This window comes from Triticum dicoccoides, chromosome 1B (genome assembly GCF_002162155.2).
Source record: "Triticum dicoccoides isolate Atlit2015 ecotype Zavitan chromosome 1B, WEW_v2.0, whole genome shotgun sequence".
Taxonomy (NCBI): domain Eukaryota; kingdom Viridiplantae; phylum Streptophyta; class Magnoliopsida; order Poales; family Poaceae; genus Triticum; species Triticum dicoccoides.
In genome coordinates, this window is record NC_041381.1 from 30,768,006 (window position 1) to 30,775,614 (window position 7,609).

Genomic DNA, 7,609 nt, shown 5'->3' on the forward strand with positions numbered 1-7,609 from the left:
GCTCATTGGCTACTCCATCCATTCCGATGATCTTCCTTTTGCCTCTCCTCACGACAACACGACTGGGCTTTGGCGGGTCGGTAATGAAGAAGCATTGGTCCACTTGGGAAGCCAGTACCCATGGCTCATTTTTCGCGATGACGTTTGCGCCCGCGGTCTTAGATTTGGCTTCGGGTCGCCATACTTGTCGAAGTCTTGCTCATTGGCTATTCCATCCATTCCGATGATTTTCCTTTTGCCTCTCGTCACGACAACACGACTGGGCTTTGGCGGGTCGGTAATGAAGAAGCATTGATCCACTTGGGAAGCCAGTACCCATGGCTCATTTTTCGCGGTGACGTTTGCGCCCGCGGTCTTGGATTTGGCTTCGGGTATAAACACGACTGGGCTTTGGCATAGTGCGCCCTTAGTAGGTTTGCAAAAAAGTAAAAAAAAATTATATACTAATAGCGCACTGTCTTGGTCGTGCGCCATTACAAGTTCTAACTAGTAATGGCGCACTTTGCCATTCCTGCGCCATTACAAATTCTAACTAGTAATGGCGCACTTTGCCATTCCCGCGCCATTAGTTTGTATGGAAAAATGGGGAAAAAATCAATAGTAGTGGCGCACCATGATCACGATGCGCCACTAGTGTCTTCCACACTAACGGCGCACGAGCAACCGGTGTGCCATTAGTATATAGTAGTGGCGCACTTCTTATCTGGTGCGCCATTAAAATCAGTCTTATCTATAGCCCTTTTCCTAGTAGTGACAGTAGTACGCAAAGCAAGGACGAATATAATAAATCAAAAGGAAACTGTAGGCCACTTTTATTTGAGCTTCAGGCAACGAGAGTAGCAGCTACAGCCGTTCAGGAAACCATTGCAGCCGAGCCACCTGCAGTTATATTCACGGAGAACAGTTTCCTACAGAGAGAAAATATCAGCCCGTCAGAACGCTTCTTGACGATATGCTTCTGATTGCAGACAGCATGAACTTTTTGAATTCCGTAATTATAAAACTAACAATACCTCGTGTCACTTTTTCATTTCTTAAATGAGAGTTAACATGGGATGGTTGGGATGGAGATTTGCTTCCTTCCTTATGGCAACTTTTGCGGCCTCAAATTCAGGAGATGTGGCATCCCGGTTCTGAAGAAAAACTCGCACATGTTTCAAATATGGGAGGTGCTCAAGACCTAAGTAGAGCCCATAGGCCTTTGCCATTGACACAAAGAACCGCAGCATAAGCTCCTCGAGCTTCGGCAGTGCCCCTTCCTCAAACAGAAGGGTCCCGGCACCTTCACCAAAAGGTTTATAACGGAACACCTTCAAACATCGGAATCCTCTGCCTTGCAAAACAAGCCTGTCTTTATGGACCGTGTTGGTAGAAAGTGTCAGAGGAAGTAATGCAGGCAGCTGTCCAAGTATACCAAGAACCTCCTCTGTTATTACACTTAAATTGATGTCTAGGTATGCAAGACTGGTGAGTGCTGGAGTAATCCACTTTGGCAGTTTTGATAAACAGTACTCGGTGGTGCCCATCCCAAATCTTTGGAGGTGAGTTGGAAGAGGAGACCAGGAATCTAATAACTCGAATAGAGATGAATTACCACCATTTATCCACACGGACTGGAGTTTGTAGCTGCCAAGCTTGCATAGTGAGGAATGAAACATCTCTGCATGACTCTTGTACTCTTGAGATTCTTCACTACACCTACTGAGCCATACATGGAGTACCTTCAAATTGATAAGGCTCCCTAGCTCCTTCACTGCACCTACTGAACTCATGGTAATGCTAAAGCCTGTGATCTCCCTTAAGTTTGTTATGTTCCCAATCCCGATTGGTATCTCTATTCCACGCCACAGATGTACACTTTCAGTGAGCAGATTTTGTAGTTTAGTGAGCTGAACAATTCTGGCCGGCAATTCCTTGATTTTTGTACAACTTAAATCTAGCGTCTCTAGATCATGTAGCATCACAGTTCCAGATGGTAGCTCCGATATGCCTGTGCTCCTAAAACTCAGGTACTTTAGCTGGAACAGGTTTTCCATACCTTTCATATCACACTCCGTCAGGCTCTGACAACCTTCAAAATCTAGTACACGTAAAGTTTCAAACTTTGCAAGACTGGGCAAGTGCTTCATACATCTTGATGCTGTTATTATAAGAGATCGGACATGGCTTAGATCTTTCTTTGCCAATACAGATGCAAGCTCCTGGTCAATGTCCTGGATTGATAATCGTCGAATAGAACACTGAGAATTTTCCCACACAGTTTGGCTGCCGTTGACCACAGTGATGAAATTTTCTTCAATTGATTTTGAAATGATAAGTTCAAGCATCATGTCATGAACTCGACAGGCCCGCACCTTCCCATCACAGCGAATATCCACTGGTTGGACCAGGCTTTTATTGATAAGCTCGTAAAAATAACTTTCTGCAACCTCTTGATAGCTCCTCCCACGCTCTTCAGAAATAAAGCCTTCCGCAATCCATTGTCTCACTAATCTTTCTCTGTCAATCACATAATCCTCAGGGAAATTACTTAAGTGCAACATGACAGTCTTGAGGTTTGGTGGAAGATCATTGTAGCTCAAGGACAGTATGTTTTTCATTCCCTCTAGACTTTGGCTTTTGTTCAAGTCAGAACCAATTGATCTTTTCACCTTCTCCCACTCTTCTTTGACACATGGTCTGTTAGCTAGTAAACCAGATATACTGATAATTGCCAATGGTAGGCCTCCACACTTTTTCAAGATAGTATTTGAAACTTCAACAAGCATATCAGGGCAGCGCTCTTCTGAACCAAAAATTCTGTTAAAAAATAACCTTTCAGAGTGGAGATCACTTAGAGGTGTCATTTCATAGATCTGGTCATCACGATCTGGACAACAAGACCTTGCTACTTCCAATATGCGTGTTGTAGTTATAATTCTGCTTGAAGACTTATTCTCTGGAAAAGCACAGTTGATTGCTTTCCATGCTGATATAGACCATACATCATCAATGATTACAAGATACCTAAGACAGTGGAGTAGGGGCGTAAATCGATCAGGATATAGATATAATTGCACTAGAAAAGAAAAACCAATTGTAAAATTCCAATCGGCCTATAAACCTTGCAATGACAAGCATCACTGGTGGTGCAATGGTGTTCATTCTGTGCATATCAAAATTACATCCTTAACTAGAATAATGATACATGTGCACAACACATATTTCGTACAAAATAATTAGCAACAGCATATATTACCTTTTATCTTGTAATAGTTCTCTTAGCTTTCCAATGGATTTCTTTTCATCCCAGCTCTCCATATCTTTTGTGAATTCATCCTTGCGAGACACCTGCGAAATCAAATCCTTGATGATTTTCTTTGTATCTGGCTTTTGTGAGACTGACACAAAAGCATGGCAGTCAAAATGCCCTTGAATCTTGCGATAGACTTCATTCGCTAGTGTTGACTTTCCCAACCCACCGAACCCAACAATAGACAACACACGACGATGCTGCTTGTTCTCTTCTTCCAGCATCCACTTGGCAAGATCGTCTCTTGGACCGTCGATGCCAACAAGGTGTGCCTCCTCAGCAAACAGAGCAGCCAGCCGGGGATCCACGGCTGCATTGCCAGAGGTGCTAGAAGCAACATCATCCAGCTTGTAGCTAGTCTTCAGCTCTTTGACTTGCTTGATACGAAGCTTCAGGTCGTCGATTTGGCTGGCGATCCCATTGCGAGCTCCAAGCATCTTCAGACGCCGAGCAGTCTTGCGGAAGAACTCTTTGAAGCCACCGTCACGACTCCCCCCATCGCCGAGTTGGTGGATGAACTTGTCAAAACAATCCTCCGTGCACCATGACCAACGACACCCATATCTTCACCTGCTCATCAGGATTCTCTAGCTTGGTGTACCTCACGAGCGCACCATGCATGCCCGCAAGCTCAGCCTTGAGGGACCGGATCTCGCGGCGGACCCCTTTGAGCCGGCCGCACTCATTGGCCAGCAAATCGGCGAGCTTCCCCAGCAAAGGACCCAACGCGCCCAGTGCAGCGGCAAACACAGGCGCCATCACAGTCCCCTGCTTCAGCTCCCGGCCTGACTGGTTCACCACGCTCCGTCTTTGCGGAGAAGCTTGGGCTGCCACCTGCCAGTACTCAAACATCAATGGCTCGAACGAGAACAAGAATCAAACAACTGCAGCAGGGATCGAGCAAAATATGAGCAAATCGAGCAAAACATGAAGCAGAACGAATGAAGCAAACCATGAGCAGCACAGAACTCATACCCGTCTGAATCTCCGTGTAACGCCGGCGCACCGCGAGCCCAGCGCAACCGTGTTTGGCGCGTCAACGAGATCCGCGAGCCGGCAGGGGAAGGAGAGCCGCCGCCGCCATGGAGTGGAGCCTGGAGAGTGGAAACCTAGCTACTGGAGTGGGGGTGGGATCTCTCGATGGATATAGTGGACTGCCATGGGCTCTGGATTGGCCCATCGCTGTAGAACCGAGCGAGTTTCCGGGCGACTGCGGAACTGTAGACACTCAATGATTGATGCGGCTCTGTTCATCTTTCTCAACTCGCGAATGATAAGGAAGCAGTACGCTGCGGACGGGGGCCGTCACGGAAGGGGGCGGCGAAATCGCCAGGCGGAGGAAAGAGCGGCCGCGGACCGACAAGCTTCATCTCCGGCCACTCTCTCGGCCGCCGGCGACGACGAAGGCAGCGACAGAGGATCGAATGGCGTTCTAGTTCTTCTTTTTTCCTTTCCTTTTATCTGTTCGGTGTGGTTGGGCCGGCGTTATGTGGCTACCCATATAGCACAAGGCTTGGATGCGGTCGGCAACTTTGACCCATATAATCTTGTTTTTTGTTTACTTATTATGTGGCTGCCACATATAGCTGAAGGCTTGGATGCAGAAAGCTTGGACTAATTGTTTTTCTTACTAGAAACTTTCAATCTATTCATCTTCAATCACGGCATACAAAGAACAGCAGAGGCAACAAAGATTACAACTATGTCGGTGGACCACCTAGCGACGACTATAAGCACTAGACCGAGCCGAAAGCGCGCCGCCGTCATCGCCTCTCCCTTACCGGGACCTGATAATCCTTGTTGTAGTAGACAGTCGAAAAGTCGTCGTGCTAAGATATGACCAGTCGCGCTTTATTGATCAAGAATAAGCGCATCTCTAGCATATAGCAGAAGGCTTGGATGCAGTCGGCAACTTTGACCCATATAATCTTCCTTTTTGTTTGGGTGCCTGGTGGTATTCCCATTCCATCCTTGGATCAAAATCATTAGTTTTTTTTAAAAAAATATCGCGTTTTATTGTTTTTCTTACTAGAAACTTCCAATCTATTCATCTTCAATCATGGCATACAAAGAACATCATAGGCAACAAAAATTACAACTATGTATGTGGACCACCTAGCGACGACTATAAGCACTAGACCGAGCCGAAAGCGCGCCGTCGTCATCGCCCCTCCCTTACCGGACCTGGTAAACATTGTTGTAGTAGACAGTCGGGAAGTCATCGTGCTAAGGTAGGACCAGTCGCGCTTTATTGATCCCGCAACTGGCCACCCCACAAAACTTTTTTACGTACCGCGAACTCTCCAGCAGAACAGGTCCCATAAACCCGTCTAGCAAATATTTTACGGGATGCGTTCACGGGATCTATTCTGCGCCGAAGGGCTCACCTCTCGCAAATTCTGTATAACTTCATAAATTAGAGATTTCATCAAAGAAAACCAAATGGAATCATAATATAAATTGAACACATGATTGTAAATGTTCCGAAAAGCAATTCACAATACAACAATCGGAGAATAAATAAGGAATTCTCTCTTTTGTGAATTTGACCAGCGTTGCATGGCTGCCTTCCAATGCGGCCGCACACTCTACTCTTGCTTTTACACTAGCGGTAGGGGCGCGCCTCCTGTGCGTTACTGTACGTACTAACCCTGATGTTGCATTTGTTAACGTGTAAGGAGCAGCAGTTGTTGAAAATAAAATATAATGGTAAGTTGGAAGTGCGGCTACATAGATGGGCAGCACACAGGCATGTTAATGAATGAATCAAATTCAAGAATAAGCAAGTAATCTAAGAGTGAATCGAATTCGGAGCAACTCAGATGCTCCACTCCTTCATGTTCTGTATTGCGGCCCCGAGATTTGGCGATGTAGTTCATCTACGTGCAGAACTTTGCAATGAATTCATCCGCCTTCTCCGCATTGCCCTCCGCCGCCCTCCTAAAGCTGACGCTCGCCTTCATCATCACGTGCTCGAGCAGTTGCTCATCGGTGCCATTGATGGAGAGGCATCGTAGTAGTCCTCAACGCAAACCATATCTCACTCGTGGGCATTACAGAAGAAGAAGCAGTCGTCGCCGTAGAAGTCGGGGGTGTCCGGGACGGAAGGCGGCAAGCAGGGGATAAACTGGAGCGCGCGCACGAAGAGGGTGCAGAACCGGAATACTGGTGCCTCGTCGATTGATAATCCCCACTTGCCATAGTACATTGTGGTTCATTGTACATTTTTCTAGTAATTAAAATAAGAGAATTAGAACAATAAAAGAAACTATACTCCACATGTTTTTTTTTTGCAAGTACTATATTCTGCAAGATTTGTTCATCCATTCTACAAACCTGTGCAACATAGTTTGCAGATATAAAATAAATTAAGCATTTTACTGTCATTGTCAGGCTGCAGTAAGACCCATAGAACCGAAGGTTTAATCATTACGACTGATATTAATTCTATGGTTGAGGATCTCTTTTGTTTTCCCATCTAACACAATATACTTATATACATAATCTTCCTTTCTTCGAACGCTAAAAGACTCTTAAATTAGCTGCTAGGTTACCTATGAATGAGCTTCTTACTTGGCGCTGATTGGCATCACTGCAAAAATAGGGCAAGTTCAAATGCTACAAGAAATGACCGCTTTAAACTTTGTCCATTGTTCATTGCATAATGTTTCCCTTGCATGGACACTACCGACTTATCGTATATCATCAGTTATTTGCCCTCACTACTGATGTCCTTCTGTATTTCTATGATGCATTTTTTGAATATCTCAGAGAAATTGAGTGCCCAAGTTAGTTTCTAGGATAATCAGTAGCTTCCATTATGCTGATCTATGGAAGGTTAAGTTTCCATTCTCACCTCATCAGTCGTGTGAGGAATAATAACAAGTAAATTTTATTTATTTGCACATGGAAATATGATTGCTCAGATGCAGATGAATAGGTACGTTGTAGGGAACGTAAATAAAAGCCATATATTTGTGAAATTTAGACCTCAAACTGAATATTTGAAACAAACAACAAGACTAACTTGGGCAGGAAACCCATAAGCAAGAGAACCTTGCTGCCTCAAAACCAATACAAGTTTCTCTGCAAGAGAGAACATATCTGAACAGCCTAAAGAAACCGAAGTGCCACTCTCTTGCATTCCATTTTCCTATCTCTTAGACATGCACTCAGCTTCTCAGTTTGTTTCTGTAACTTCCCATGGTATTGTGGCATTTTCCTATAGGAAGCTTTTTTTTTTGAAAAGGGGGAAACCCCGGCCTCTGCATCAGCATGATGCATACGGCCCTCTTATTAACAAAATAAAGAAGTATC

At 45.0% G+C, this 7,609-nt stretch overlaps 1 pseudogene; it reads right to left on the reverse strand.

Annotated features, from left to right (window-relative positions):
- Positions 1–647: 647 nt before the first annotated feature.
- LOC119317349 lies at positions 648–4,129 on the reverse strand (annotated as a pseudogene).
- Between the last annotated feature and the right edge of the window lie 3,480 nt (positions 4,130–7,609).